This window comes from Triticum urartu, chromosome 7A (assembly GCF_056163025.1).
Source record: "Triticum urartu cultivar PI428250 chromosome 7A, HENAU_Tu73, whole genome shotgun sequence".
In the NCBI taxonomy this organism is placed as follows: Eukaryota; Viridiplantae; Streptophyta; class Magnoliopsida; order Poales; family Poaceae; genus Triticum; species Triticum urartu.
This window is the reverse complement of record NC_141879.1, coordinates 193,853,873-193,870,281: the sequence shown is the minus strand read 5'-3', so window position 1 is coordinate 193,870,281 and position 16,409 is coordinate 193,853,873.

Below are 16,409 nucleotides of genomic sequence, written 5' to 3'. Positions count from 1 at the left end.
GCATTGGTGTCATGAAGCCTTTGCAGTCTTGCATACCAAACTTCTTCAGGCAATCTTTGAGATACTTCTCTTGAGATATGAAGATGCTGTTGCGTTGTTGTCATATTTGAAGACCGAGGAAGAACTTCAGCTCTCCCATCATGAACATCTGATATTGCTCTTGCATCATATATCCAAACTCTTCACTATACTTCTGATTGGTGCAGCCGAAGATAATGTCATCCACATATATTTGGCACACAAACAGTTCTCCATCATATGTCTTCGTGAAGAGAGTGGGGTCTAGGGAACCAGGTATGAAGCCTTTGCTCTTCAGGAAATATTTGAGTGTGTCATACCAGGCCCGAGGGGCTTGTTTGAGGCCATACAGTGCCTTGTTGAGCTTGTATACCATGTCAGGATGTTTTGGATCTTCAAAGCCAGGCGGTTGTGCAACATACACTTCTTCTTCAATCTTGCCATTGAGAAAAGCACTCTTCACATCCATTTGATATAGAAGTATGTTATTATGATTTGCATAGGCCAGCAGTATGCGTATGGCTTCAAGTCTAGCCACAGGAGCAAATGTTTCATCGAAGTCAATGCCTTCCACTTGAGTATATCCTTGAGCAACGAGACGAGCTTTGTTTCTGACAACTTGACCATGCTCATCTTGCTTGTTGCGGTATATCCATTTGGTGCCTATTATATTGTGCTTCCGTGGATCAGGATGCTTAACTAGTTCCCATACATTGTTCAGCTCAAACTGTTGAAGCTCTTCTTGCATAGCTTGAATCCATTCAGGTTCCATGAAGGCTTCTTCAACTTTCTTGGGTTCTGTTATTGAGACAAATGCGAAGTGCCCACAAAAATTTGCCAGCTGAGTCGCCCTTGAATGCGTGAGTGGACCGGGTGCATTAATGCTATGAATTATTCTTTCAATCTATATTTCATTGGCAACGCGAGGATGAACAGGACGAAGATTTTGCTCTTGCTGATCATTGTCGTCGTTAGAAGGAATGTCTTCAGGCTGAGCATTGTCTTCATGTTGATCAGGTGCTGAGATGATAAGTTCTTCTTCAGGATGAGCTTCAGAAGGTATAATTTCTCTAGTTCCCATTAGCTTGATTGATTCACTGGATGGAACTTCATCTAGCACATTTGGCAGTTGCTCTCTTTGTGAACCGTTGGTCTCATCGAACCGCACATCCACTGTTTCAACCACTTTGTAATGAAAGAGATTGAAGACTCTGTAGGAGTGCGAGTCCTTTCCATATCCAAGCATAAAACCCTCACGTGCTTTTGGTGCAAACTTTGAGGTGTGATGTGGGTCCTTGATCCAGCACCTGGCTCCAAATACTCTGAAGTAACTGACATTTGGCTTCTTGCCAGTAAGGAGCTCATAAGATGTCTTGTTCAGAAGCTTGTGAAGATAAAGACGATTGATTGTATGGCATGCAGTATCAATGGCTTCAGGCCAGAATTTTCTTGGAGTCTTGTATTCATCTAGCATCGTTCTGGCCATCTTAATGAGTGTTCTGTTCTTGCGTTCGACGATGCCATTCTGCTGTGGCGTGTACGGGGCCGAGAATTCATGTGTGATGCCCAAGGTATCAAGATATGTATCAAGGCCAGTGTTCTTGAATTCAGTGCCATTGTCACTTCTGATGTGCTTTATCTTGGCGCCATAATTGTTCATAGCTCGATTGGCGAAGTGTCTGAAGACATCCTGCACTTCAGTCTTGTAAAGGATTATGTGCACCCAAGTATATCTAGAATAATCATCAACAATAACAAAGCCATAGAGGCAAGCAGTAGTAGTAAGAGTTGAGTAATGAGTGGGACCGAAAAGATCCATGTGAAGCAGTTCGAAGGGTCGAGTAGTGGTCATGATTGTCTTCGAGGGATGTTTGGCCCTCGTCATCTTTCCTGCCTCACAGGCACCGCATAAGTGATCTTTCTTGAACTTGACGCCCTCGATGCCTATGACATGCTTCTTCTTTGCCAGGGTGTGGAGGTTCCTCATGCCAGCATGCCCAAGCCTCCGATGCCAGAGCCAGCATTTTGAATCTTTTACTAGAAGACATACGGCAAGCTGTGGTCCTGCTGAGAAATCTACCACGTACAAATCATCTTTTCGATACCCTTCAAATACTAGAGACTTGTCAGATTCCATTAGAACAATGCAACGATATTTTCCAAATATTACGATCATGTTTAAATTGCAAAGCATTGAGACAGACATTAAGTTGAAGCCAAGGGATTCAACAAGCATGACTTTATCCATGTGTTGATCCCTTGAGATTGCAACTCTACCTAGACCCAATACCTTACTTTTACCAGTGTCAGCAAATGTGATGTGGCTCTTGTCGGATGGACGTAAGGTTGAGTCCATAAGAAGGATTCTTTTTCCAGTCATGTGATTTGTACACCCACTATCAATAATCCATTCTGAAGACGCTGGTGTCGTACCCTACAGTGCAGTTAGGGGATAGGCTTCACCAAGAGCATTGTGAAGCAAAAACATTTGACGAACCAGTGGGTTATGAAAGCTTAGATCCAGATTAGGACTAATAGGGAGAGTAGCAAGCGATTTAGGAACGAAGTACATAGTAAGACCATTCGGGCATTTTATCTTGCGCCCTACAAGATGTTTAAGGTCCCCAACAATCTGCTGGAGACCTTTCCCTGCAAAAGAGAGTTAAGCTTTCTTAGCCACCCACATCTTTAAGGGTGGCCTAGAAGCAATAAGTCTAAGTGCAGCATCTGAGAACTTTGGCTTGGAGCCCTAGCAAACAGTCTTGCAGGCGGAAAATAGTACTCATAAGAATAAGCAGAATAGTTCTTGGTCTTATGAACATGGCGGTTTGATGAACCGCTCTCATATTCATATGCATGAGTATGGTTTCCCTGCACAACATTTGCGTTAGTGCGACTCAGGTGAGTCCTCTGTCTGTATGAAGCCTTTGGACTGTATGAAGCCTTTGGTCTGAGGTTTGTCTTCTTCATGTGAGGTGTCATGATGACATTCACAGGAAGATTCTCCAGACACCTTTTCGGAACCCAGATTTTCTTCATAGGCGGTCCATTCCTGCAGTTAGTACCAATGTACCTGGCAAACACTTCACCATTCTGATTCTTAAACAGTTTATAGTTTGCATCAAGGGATTCATCAATGATAATGGGGTTAGCACAAGTGAAGCCAGATAGATTGGATGGATCTGCTGAAGGTTCCTTTGCAGCAACCCACGTGGTTTTGGGGTACTGCTCAGGTTTCCAGTAAGAGCCATCAGCATTCATTTTCCTTACGAACCCAACACCCTGTTTCCTCGGGTTTCGGTTCAGAATCTGCTTTTTGAGGACATCACATAGTGTCTGATGCCCTTTAAGACTTTTTGTACATCCCTGTTTCAAGCAATGTCTTCAACCTAGCATTCTCATCAGCAATAGCGGTGGTATCCTCGGCAGAGGGGTTAGTTACCACATCAACAGTTGAAGATATTGCAACAGTAGTAGCAGTAGAACATTCAGCAACAGAAGTAGCATTATCACGCTCAATGCATTTAAGACATGGTGGTTCAAATCCTTCCTGAGCGGGACTGATCTGTTTGGCGCGAAGTGACTCGTTTTCCTTTTGAAGATCTTCATGAGCCGCTCTCAATTTCTCAAGATCTTGCTTCCTTTGAAGATAATCATAGGAAAGCTTTTCATGAGTTGTTGATAGAGTTTCATGACGACTTTCAAGTTCCTGATACTTAACGTGAAGATTTTTTTATGTCTTCAATTAAGGATTCAGATCGAGTCTTTTCAGCACCTAACAGATCATCGCTTCTGTCTAACAGTTTTTGAATATGTTCCATAGCTTTCTATTGTTCAGTTGCAATTTTAGCAAGTGTTTTGTAGCTGGGTTTTGAACCACAATCAGAGTCATCGTCACTAGATGTTTGATAGTGAGTAGTGCGTGTGTTTACCTTGGCACCGCGTGCCATGAAGCAGTAGGTAGAAGCGGAGTAGTCCTTGTCATTTGCATCGGTGTCGGTGATGAAGTCATTGTCTTCAGTGTTGAAGATGGACTTGGCAACGTATGTTGTAGCCAGACTTGCGACGCCTGAATCGGACTCCTCCTCAGACTCCACCTCCGCCTCCTCAGAAGCGGACTCCTCCTCTGAATCCATTTCCTTGCCAACAAATGCACGTGCCTTGCCAGATGAGCTCTTCTTGTGTGATGAAGACTTTGAGGAAGACTTGGAAGAAGACTTTGAGTATTTGTTCTTCTTCTTCTTCTTGTCGTCAGAGTCATATTCCTTGCTCTTCTTCTTCTTTTTGTTCTCATTGTCCCACTGTGGACACTCAGAGATGAAGTGGCCAGGTTTCTTGCACTTGTGACATGTTTTCTTCTTGTAGTAGTGAGCAGAAGCTTCATCATTCCTTGAGCTTGATCGGGAAGACTTTCTGAAACCTTTCTTCTTGGTGAATTTTTGGAACTTCTTCACAAGCATAGCAAGTTCCCTTCCAATGTCTTCAGGATCATCCGAACTGCTGCCAGATTCTTCTTCAGATGAGGAGACAACTTTTGCCTTCAAGGCACGAGTTCGCCCATAGTTTGGACCGTAGATATCTCTTTTCTCAGAAAGCTGAAACTAATGTGTGTTGAGCCTCTCAAGTATGTCAGACGGATCGAGTGTCTTGAAATCAGGACGTTCTTGAATCATCAGGGCTAGGGTGTCAAACGAACTAACAAGTGATCTCAGTAGTGTCTTGACGACTTCATGTTTGGTGATCTCAGTAGCGCCAAGGGCTTGAAGCTCATTTGTGATGTCAGTGAGTCGGTCAAATGTGAGCTGGACATTCTCATTGTCATTTCGCTTAAAGCGGTTGAAGAGATTGCGAAGGACACTGATTCTCTGATCTCTCTGGGTTGAGACGCCTTCATTGACCTTGGAGAGCCAGTCCCAGACCAGCTTAGATGTTTTCAAAGCACTCACACGGCCATACTGTCCTTTGGTCAGATGACCACAGATGATATTCTTGGCAGTAGAGTCCAGTTGAACGAATTTCTTGACATCAGTAGCAGTGACACCTTCTCCAGCCTTGGGAACGCCGTTCTCGACAACATACCATAGGTCGACGTCAATGGCTTCAAGATGCATGCGCATCTTATTCTTCCAGTAGGGATATTCAGTTCCATCGAAGACGGGGCACGCAGCGGAGACTTTAATTATCCCTGCAGTCGACATAGATAAAACTCCAGGTGGTTAAACCGAATCACACAGAACAAGGGAGCACCTTGCTCTGATACCAATTGAAAGTGCGTTATATCGACTAGAGGGGGGTGAATAGGCGATTTTTATGAAAGTCTTCAAAACGTGGAAGTTATGAAGACAAACGATAGAAATAAACCTATTACCATGCAGCGGAAGGTAGACTACACTAGGCAAGCCATAGTCAAGTATTCAATAGAGTGAAAGCACAATGACTAATAGCAGCAATGTAGTAAGGATCAGGTAGGAAGATATTGTGAAGCCACACAGAACACGCAGTTACTCAGTGAAGACAAAAGATAGTACGAACATACAATAACTTCACAAGGAGTAACAGTAAGTAAAGGGAAGGGAAGATGAAACCAGTGACTCGCTGAAGACAATGATTTGTTGGACCAGTTCCAGTTGCTGTGACAACTGTACGTCTGGTTAGGGCGGCTAGGTATTTAAATCTTAGGACACACAGTCCCGGACACCCAGTCCTGAACACGCAGCTCAGGGCACCCAGTCCTCACCGTATTCCCCTTGAGCTAAGGTCACACAGACCTCGCCCAATCACTCTAGTAAGTCTTCAAGGTAGACTCCCAAACCTTCACAGACTTCGTTCACCGGCAATCCACAATGTCTCTTGGATGCTCAGAACGCGACGCCTAACCGGCTGGAGGATGCACAGTCCTCAAGTGTAATAGTCTTCAGATCACACAGACAAGAAGACTTAAGTGATGCCTAATTCTCTTTGGCTCTGGGTGGTTAGGGCTTTATCCTCGCAAGAAATTCTCTCTCAAAGGCTTCAAGGTGGGTTGCTCTTAAACGACAAAAGCCGTACTCTGAATCTGAGCAGCCAACCGTTTATGGTTGTAGGGGGTGGGCTATTTATAGCCACTTGGCAACCCAACCTGATTTGTCCGAAATGATCCTGGGTCACTAAGGAACTGACACGTGTTCCAACGGTCAGATTTCAAACTCACACGGCAACTTTACTTGGGCTGCAAGCAAAGCTGACTTGTCCGACTCTGGACAAGATTCGCTCTCATAGTCTTCACTCGAAGACATAGGTTTTGGTTAGGCATCACTTCAGTCATTCTGACTGGTTCTCTTGGACCCCACTTAACAGTACGGTGGTTCCTATGACTCAACACAAAAGAAAGAGAACTATGAAAGATCTAAGTCTTCGACCTTCATAGGCTTCATGTGGTGTCTTCTCTTGTCATAGTCTTCAATGTGAATATTTTCATATACCACCTTTGACTTCAATGTCTTCATACATTTTTAGGGGTCATCTCTGGTAGGAAAACCGAATCAATGAGGGACTTCTACCTGGGTTATCCTGCAATTCTCACAAACACATTAGTCCCTCAACTAGGTTTGTCGTCAATACTCCAAAACCAACTAGGGGTGGCACTAGATACACTTACAAATATATCTCGGAATGGCTATGGAAATGCCATAATAGGTAGGTATGGTGGCTGTTTTGAGGAAGGTATATGGTGGGTTTATGGTACAGACGAAAGTTGCATGGTACTAGAGAGGCTAGTAATGGTGGAAGGGTGCGAGTGCGTATAATCCACGGACTGAGCATTAGTCATAAAGAACTCACATACTGATTGCAAAAATCTATTAGTTATCGAAACAAAGTACTACGCGCATGCTCCTAGGGGGATATATTGGTAGGAAAAGACCATCGCTCGTCCCCGACCGCCACTCATAACGAAGACAATCAAAAAATAAATCATGCTCCGACTTCATCACATAACGGTTCACCATACGTGCATGCTACGGGAATCACAAACTTTAACACAAGTATCTCTCAAATTCACAACTACTCAACTAGCATGACTCTAATAGCACCATCTTCATATCTCAAAACAATCATCAAGTATCAAACTTCTCATAGTATTCAGTGCACTTTATATGAAAGTTTTTATTATACCCATCTTGGATGCCTATCATATTAGGACTAATTTCATAACCAAAGAAAATTACCATGCTGTTCTAAAAGACTCTCAAAATAATATAAGTGAAGCATGAGAGATCAATAATTTCTATAAAATAAAACCAGCACCATGCTCTAAAATAGTATAAGTGAAGCACTAGAGCAAAATTATCTAGCTCAAAAGATATAAGTGAAGCACATAGAGTATTCTAATAAATTCCGATTCATGTGTGTATCTCCCAAAAGGGTCTGTACAACAAGGATGACTGTGGTAAACTAAAAATCAAAGACTCAAATCATACAAGACGCTCCAAGCAAAACACATATCATGTGGTGAATAAAAATATAGCCTCAAGTAAAGTTACCGATAGATTAAGACGAAAGAGGGGATGCCTTCCGGGGCATCCCCAAGCTTAGGCTTTTGGTTGTCCTTTAATTTTACCTTGGGGTGCCTTGGAAATCCCCAAGATTAGGCTCTTTCCACTCCTTGTTCCAAAATCCATCAAATCTTTACCCAAAAACTTGAAAACTTCACAACACAAAACTCAACAGAAAATCTCATGAGCTCCGTTAGTATAAGAAAGCAAACCACCACCTTAAGGTACTGTAATGAACTCATTATTTATTTATATTGGTGTTAAATCTACTGTATTCCAACTTATCTATGGTTCATACCCCCTGATACTAGCCATAGATTCATCAAAATAAGAAAACAACACACGAAAAACAGAATATGTCAAAAACAGAATAGTCTGTAGCAATCTGTAGGTTTTGAATACTTATGTAACTCCAAAAATCCTTATAAATTAGGACGTACTAAATAATTTGTATATTGATCTACTTCAGCTGGAATTGGTATTTTATCACTCTCTAGTACAAAATGAAAATTATTCTCGTGAGCGCATACTTTCTGTTTTTTTCAGCAAGATCAAATAACAATCACCCAAGAAGATCCTAAAGGCTTTATTTGGCACAAACACTAATTAAAACATAAAAAACACAATCATAACAGAGGATAGATGATTTATTTATTACTAAACAGGAACAAAAATCAAGGAACAAAAATAAAATTGGGTTGCCTCCCAACAAGCTCTATCGGTTAACGCCCCTAACTAGGCTTCTATAATTTTAATGATGCTCACATGAAAAATAGCAATTGAAACATGAAGGAAGCATCATGAAGCATATGAAAATCACATCTAAGTATAACATACTTCCTATGCATAGGCATTATATAAGCAAACAAATTATCAAGACAAGCAAAGACTAGCATATGCAAGGAAGGAGAAAGAAACAATATCAATGTCAACATAACAAGAGGTAATTTAGTGACACAAAAATTTCTACAACCATATTTTCCTCTCTCATAATAATTACATGTAGGATCATAAGCAAATTCAACAATATAGCTATCACAAAACATATTCTTAACACGAACCACATGTATGCAAAGTTGACACTCTTCCAAAATAGTGGGATTAACATTAACTAAAGTCATGACCTCTCGAAACCCACTTTTATCAAAAACTTCATAAGATTGAACATTCTCCAAATATGTGGGATCTAAAGTTGTCACTCTTCCAAACCCACTTTCAATAATATTGCAAACACTATTATCAATCTCATATTCATCATGGGGCTTACATAAATTCTCAAGATCATAAGAAGCACTATCACCCCAATCATGATCATTGCAACAAGTAGAGGACATAGCAAAACTAGCATCCCCAAGCTTAGGGTTTTGCATATTATTAGCATAATTTACATCAACAGAATTTATAATAAAATCATTGCAATCATTTTTTATTCAAAGATCTATCGTGAATCACTTTATAAAGCACTTCATCACAATTTTCAGATTCACGGATTTCAAGGAAAACTCCATAAAGATAATCTAGTGCACTCAACTCACTAGAAATTGGTACATCATAATTGGATCTTTTAAAAAGGTTAGCAAGAGGATGAGGATCCATAACAATAGATATTTAGCAAGCGAAGATGCAAGCTAATAGAAGGCACATGGTAACACAAGCAAACAGAAGGACGAACGGAAGAGGGCGAATAAAACATCAAAGGTGAAGTGGGGGAGAGGAAAATGAGAGACAAATGGAAAATAATGTAATGCGAGGGAGAAGAGTTTGTGATGGGTACTTGGTATGTCTTGACTTGAGCGTAGATCTCCCCGGCAACGGCGCCAAAAATCCTTCTTGCTACCTCTTGAGCATGCGTTGGTTTTCCCTTGAAGAGGAAAGGGTGATCCAGCAAAGTAGCGTAAGTATTTCCCTTAGTTTTTGAGAACCAAGGTATCAATCTAGTAGGAGACTACATGCAAATCGCCTAGTACATGCATAAACAATCAAGAACCTTGCAACCAACACGATAAAGGGGTTGTCAATCCCTTCACGGTCACTTACGAAAGTGAGATCTGATAAAGATAATAAGATAAATATTTTTGGTATTTTTGTTGTATAGATTGAAAAGTAAAGATTGCAAAATAAAATAAATAGTAAACTAGAATTGTAGATCGTAAACTTATATGATGTAAAGTAGACCCGGGGGCCATAGGTTTCACTAGTGGCTTCTCTCAAGATAGCATATATTATGGTGGGTGAACAAATTACTACCAAGCAATTGATAGAAAAATACATAGTTATGAGAATATCTAGGCATGATCATGAACATAGGCGTCACGTCCGTATCAAGTAGACCGAAACGGTTCTGCATCTACTACTATTACTCCACACATCTACCACTATCCAGCATGCATCTAGAGTATTAAGTTCATAAGAACAGAGTAACATTAGGCAAGATGACATGGTGTAGAGGGATAAACTCAAGCAATATGATATAAACTCCATCTTTTTATCCTTGATGGCGACAATACAATACATGTCGGTTCCCTTTCTGTCACTGGGATCGAGCACTGCAAGATTGAACCCAAAGCTAAGTGATAACCACAAGTATAGGGGATCGCAACGGTTTTCGAGGGTAGAGTATTCAACCCAAATTTATTGATTCACAAGGGGAGCCAAAGAATATTCTCAATTATTAGCAGCTGAGTTTTCAATTCAACCACACCTGGATAAATTAATATCTGCAGCAAGGTATTTAGTAGCAAAGTAATATGATAGTATTGGTAACGGTAGCAAAAGTAATATTTTTGGTTTTATAGTGATTGTAACAGTAGCAACGGAAAAGTAAATAAGCGGAGAACAATATATGAAAAGCTCGTAGGCATTGGATCGGTGATGGAAAATTATGTCGGATGTGATCAATCATGCAACAGTTATAACATAGGGTGACACAGAACTAGCTCCAGTTCATCAATGTAATGTAGGCATGTATTCCGAATATAGTCATACGTGCTTATGGAAAAGAACTTGCATGACATCTTTTGTCCTACCCTCCCGTGGCAACGGGGTCCTATTGGAAACTAAGGGATATTAAGGCCTCCTTTTAATAGAGTACCATACCAAAGCATTACCACATAGTGAATACATGAACTCCTCAAACTACGGTCATCACCGGTAAGTATCCCGATTATTGTCACTTCGGGGTTAACGGATCATAACACATAATAGGTGACTATAGACTTGCAAGATAGGATCACGAACTCACATATATTCATGAAAACATAATAGGTTCAGATTTGAAATCATGGCACTCGGGCCCCAGTGACAAGCATTAAGCATAGCAAAGTCATAGCAACATCAATCTCAGAACCTAGTGGATACTAGGGATCAAACCCTAACAAAACTAACTCGATTACATGATAAATCTCATCCAACCCATCACCGTCCAGCAAGCCTACGATGGAATTAGTCATGCACGGAGGTCAGCATCATGAAATTGGTGATGGAGGAAGGTTGATGATGACGATGGCGACGGATTCCCCTCTCCAGAGCCCCGAACGGACTCCAGATCAGCCCTCCCGAGAGAGTTTAGGGCTTGGCGGCTGCTCCGTATTGTAAAACGCGATGAATCCATCTCTTTGATTTTTTTCTCCCCGAAAGTGAATATATGGAGTCAAGGTGGACATCGGTGGAGCATCATGGGGCCCACGAGGAAGGGGGCGCGCCTAGGGGGTAGGCGTGCCCCCACCCTCGTGGACAGGGTGTGGGCCCCCTGACATGGATCTTTATGCCAGTACTTTTTATATATTCCAAAAATAATCTCTGTTGATTTTCAGGTCAGTCCGAGAACTTTTATTTCTGCACAAAAATAACACCATGGCAATTCTGCTGAAAACATCGTTAGTCCGGGTTAGTTCCATTCAAATCATGCAAGTTAGAGTCTAAAACAAGGGAAAAAGTGTTTGGAAAAGTATATAAGACGGAGACGTGTCAACTCCCCCAAGCTTAAACCTTTGCTTGTCCTCAAGCAATTCAGTTGACAAACTGAAAATGATAAAGAAAAACTTTTACAAAATCTGTTTTCTCTTATTGTTGTAAATATGTAAAGCCAACATTCAAGTTTTCAGCAAAGATTATGAACTAACCATATTCACAATAACACTTAGGTCTCATGTTTACTCATATCAATGGCATAATCAACTAGCGAGCAATAATAATAAATCTCGGATGACAACACTTTCTCAAAACAATCATAATATGATATAACAAGATGGTATCTCGCTAGCCCTTTTTGAGACCGCAAAACATAAATGCAGAGCACCTTTAAAGATCAAGGACTGACTAGACATTGTAATTCATGGTAAAAGAGATCCATTCAAGTCACACTCAATGTAAACTAATAGTAATACATGAAAATGACAACGGTGCTCTCCAACTGGTGCTTTTTAATAAGAGGATGATGACTCAACATAAAAGTAAATGGATAGGCCCTTCACAGAGGGAAGCAGGGATGTGTAGAGGTGCCAGAGCTCGGTTTTGAAGTAGAGATGAATAATATTTTGAGCGGTATACTTTCATTGTCAACATAACAACCGAGAGATCTCGATATCTTCCATGCTACACACATTATAGGTGGTTCCCAAGCAGAATGGTAAAGTTTATACTCCCCCACCACCAACAAGCATCAATCCATGGCTTGCCCGAAACAACGGGTGCCTCCAACTAACAACAGTCCTGGGGGAGTTTTGTTTGCAATTATTTTGATTTGATTTGAGCATGGGACTGGGCATCCCGGTGACCAGCCATTTTCTCGTGAATGAGGAGCGGAGTCCACTCCTCTTGAGAATAACCCGCCTAGCATGGAAGATACAGATAGCCCTAGTTGATACATGAGCTATTCGAGCATACAAAACAGAATGTTTATTTGAAGGTTCAGAGTTTGGCACATACAAATTTACTTGGAACGGCAGGTAGATACCGTATATAGGAAGGTATGGTGGACTCATATGGAATAACTTTGGGGTTTATGGAATTGGATGCACAAGCAGTATTCCTGCTTAGTACAAGTGAAGGCTATAAAGAGACTGGGAAGCGACCCGCTAGAGAGAGACAATAGTCATGAACATGCATTAAAATTAATCAACACCGAATGCAAGCATGAGTAGGATATAATTCACCATGAACATTAATATTGTAGAGACTATGTTGATTTTGTTTCAACTACATGCGTGAACATGTGCCAAGTCAAGCCACTCGAATCGTTCAAAGGAGGATACCACCCCATCATACCACATCACAACCATTTTAATAGCATGTTGGCATGCAAGGTAAACCATTATAAACTCCTAGCTAATTAAGCATGTCATAAGCAACTATAATCTCTAATTGTCATTGCAAACATGTTTCATTCATAATAGGCTGAATCAGGAATGATGGACTAATCATATTTACAAAAACAAGAGAGGTCAAGTTCATACCAGCTTTTCTCATCTCAACCAGTTCATCATATATCATCATTATTGCCTTTCACTTGCACGACTGAATAGTGTGGATAATAATAATAGTGCATGTGTATTGGACTAAGCTGGAATCTGCAAGCATTCAATATACAGGAGAAGACAATGTAATATGGGCTCTTTGTTAGATCAACAATAATGCATAAGAGAGCCACTCAACATTTTCATTATAGTCTTCTCCTCTTGTCCCCCAAAGAAAAGAAATAAAACTATTTACACGGGAAAGCTCCCAACAAGCAAAAGAAGAACGAGAAATCTTTTTGGATTTTCTTTTTAATTACTACTACTACAGGCATGGAAAGTAAACTAACTAAAAGCCACAACTAATTTTTTGGTTTTTCTTAAGGTTTTTCAAACACACAAGAAGAAAGCGAGAAAAAGAAAATAAACTAGCATGGATGATACAATGAAAAAGTATGAGCACCGACAACTGGCATGAGTGTGTGAACATGAATGTAATGTCAGTGAGAGATACGTACTCCCCCAAGCTTAGGCTTTTGGCCTAAGTTGGTCTATGCCCATGGATGGCCTGGTGGATATCCGAAGTTGAAGCTGGGGTCGTACTAAGATGCATCAACTATTGCCTGAAGAGTTGCAGCCTGGAGGCGAGCTGCCTCCATCCTCCTCTCGTACTCGTCCGCCTCCTCCCTGGTTATAAGATATCTCCTTTTTGCCTGAAAGTCAAAGAAAGTAGGAGCAGGGAGAGCGAAGTGATAGGTGCGTCGTCTGTCAAAGATTAGTCGGTACTGGAGGGACTGATTGTTCCTCTCAACAAACTGATGACGAACCATAGCATGATAATCTAAATAAGCAGGAGGCAACTCAATATCATATCCACGTATGGGTACCTCAAGAAAATTAGCTAAACGGGTTGCGTAAATTCCTCCAAAGAAATCTCCATTAATTCTATTATTATGCAACCTACGTGCAACAATGGCCCCCAAGTTATATTGTCTATCTCCTAATACAACACTCTTGAGAACACTTAGGTCGGGAACACACATGTGACATGCTTCATCCTTACCATTAATGCATCTACCTATGAAGAGAGCAAAATAATGTATGGCAGGAAAATGAATGCTCCCTATGGTAGCTTGTGTTATTTCTCTAGATTCCCCCACAGTGATACTAGCAAGAAAATCTTTATATTCAGATTTATGAGGTTCACTAACATTACCCCACTATGGGAGTTTACAAGAAGTATTAAAATCTTCTAAGTCCATGGTATAAGATTTATCATAAAGATTAAACAGGACAGTTTGAGAATTGCGTGATGATGTAAATTCAAACCTTCTCACAAAGGAATCAGTGAGGTAGTAGTACTAACGGCACTTATCTGCCTCGAAGCTCTCAAGATCAGCGTTACACACATATGCATCAAATTCCTCCTTGATTCCTGCTCGAACCATGAATTCCTCTGACGGCCATTCACAAGGCCACATTTGAGCATCCCTTGGTAGTTCATTGTCTGGCTCGCGTATTGCGGGTCTGCGTCCTTGCTTCCTTGAGGAACCACCTTGGTACATTTTCCTAAACATATTTCTTCCTGTGAAAAATTTCTGAAATTTTTTAGTAACTCAAAATGAAAGTGAACCAAACTCAACAAGATTAATAGCAACTACTCCTACAAGTTCCTAGAGGCTATATCATGCATTAAAACTACTTTTGACCACATGAATTTGACATGCAAGCTCAAGAACAGGGTCACCTAAGCACCAAAAATTTGCAATAAATAAATCACTAGAACAAAAACTAATTGGACCATTGGAGGAGTCACATACCAAAGAACAATCCCCCAACGCAGTTTTGTGAGAGAAGCTTTGATCAAGGAGATCGAAAATGGCAGCAAGATGAGCAAGAACTCGGGTTTGAGCTGGCTAGTGATTTTTTCTGGAGCAAGACGAAGTGTGTGGGTGCAAGGATAATTGGAGGGGACCCACATGGGGTCCACGAGGCAGGGGGCGCGCCCTCCACCCTCGTGGGCACGTGGCTTCTCCCCCTGCTGTGTTCTCAGTGCCAGATATTCTCAAATATTCTAGAAAAAAATCATATTTAATTTTCAGGGCATTTGGAGAACTTTTATTTTTGGGGTATTTTTTTATTGCATGGATAATTCAGAAAACTGACAGAAAATACTATTTTTGCTTTATTTAATATAAATAACAGAAAGTAAAAAGAGGATACAGAGAGTTGTGCTTTCTAAATTCATCTATCTCATGCTCATCAAAAGGAATCCACTAACAAGGTTGATCAGGTCTTGTTAACAAACTCATTTCGAATAACATGAAACCGGAGAATTTTCGAATAACACTAGGTTACCTCAACGGGGATATGCACATCCCCAACAATAAGAATATCATATTTCTTCATGACGGTAGGAAGAGTAAATTCAAAACCTCCAATAGTAATTGTTGAAAATTTTCCAATAGAATTGATACTGTGGACTTGAGGTTGTTTCCTCGGAAAGTGTACCGTATGATCATTACCATTAACATGAAAAGTGGCATTGCCTTTGTTGCAATCAATAACAGCCCCTGCGGTATTCAAAAGGGGTCTACCGAGGATAATCGACATACTATCGTCCTCAAGAATATCAAGAATAATAAAGTCTGTTAAAATAGTAACATTTGCAACCACAACAGGCACATCCTCACAAATACCGACAGGTATAGCAGTTGATTTATCAGCCATTTGCAAAGATATTTCAGTAGTTGTCAACTTATTCAAATCAAGTCTACGATATAAAGAGAGAGGCATAACACTAACACCGGCTCCAAGATCACATAAAGCAATTTTAACATAGTTTCTTTTAATGGAGCATGGTATAGTTGGTACTCCTGGATCTCCAAGTTTCTTTGGTATTCCACCCTTGAAAGTTTAATTAGCAAGCATGGTGGAAATTTCAGCTTCCGGTATCTTTCTTTTATTTGTAACAATATCTTTCATGTATTTAGCATAAGGGTTCATTTTAAGCATATCAGTCAAACGCATACGCAAAAAGATAGGTCTAATCATTTCAGCAAAGCGCTCAAAATCCTCATCATCCTTTTCCTTGGATGGTTTAGGAGGAAAAGGCATGGGTTTCTAAACCCATGATTCTCTTTCTTTACCGTGCTTCCTAGCAACAAAGTCTCTCTTATCATAACGTTGATTCTTTGATTGTGGGTTATCAAGATCAACAACAGGTTCAATCTCTACATCATTTTCATTGCTAGGTTGAGCATCAACATGAACATCATCATTAACATTATCACTAGGTTCATGTTCATTACCAGATTGTGTTTCAGCATTAGAAATAGAAATATCATTGGGATTCTCAGGTGTGTCAACCACAGGTTCACTAGAAGCATGCAAAGTCCTATCATTT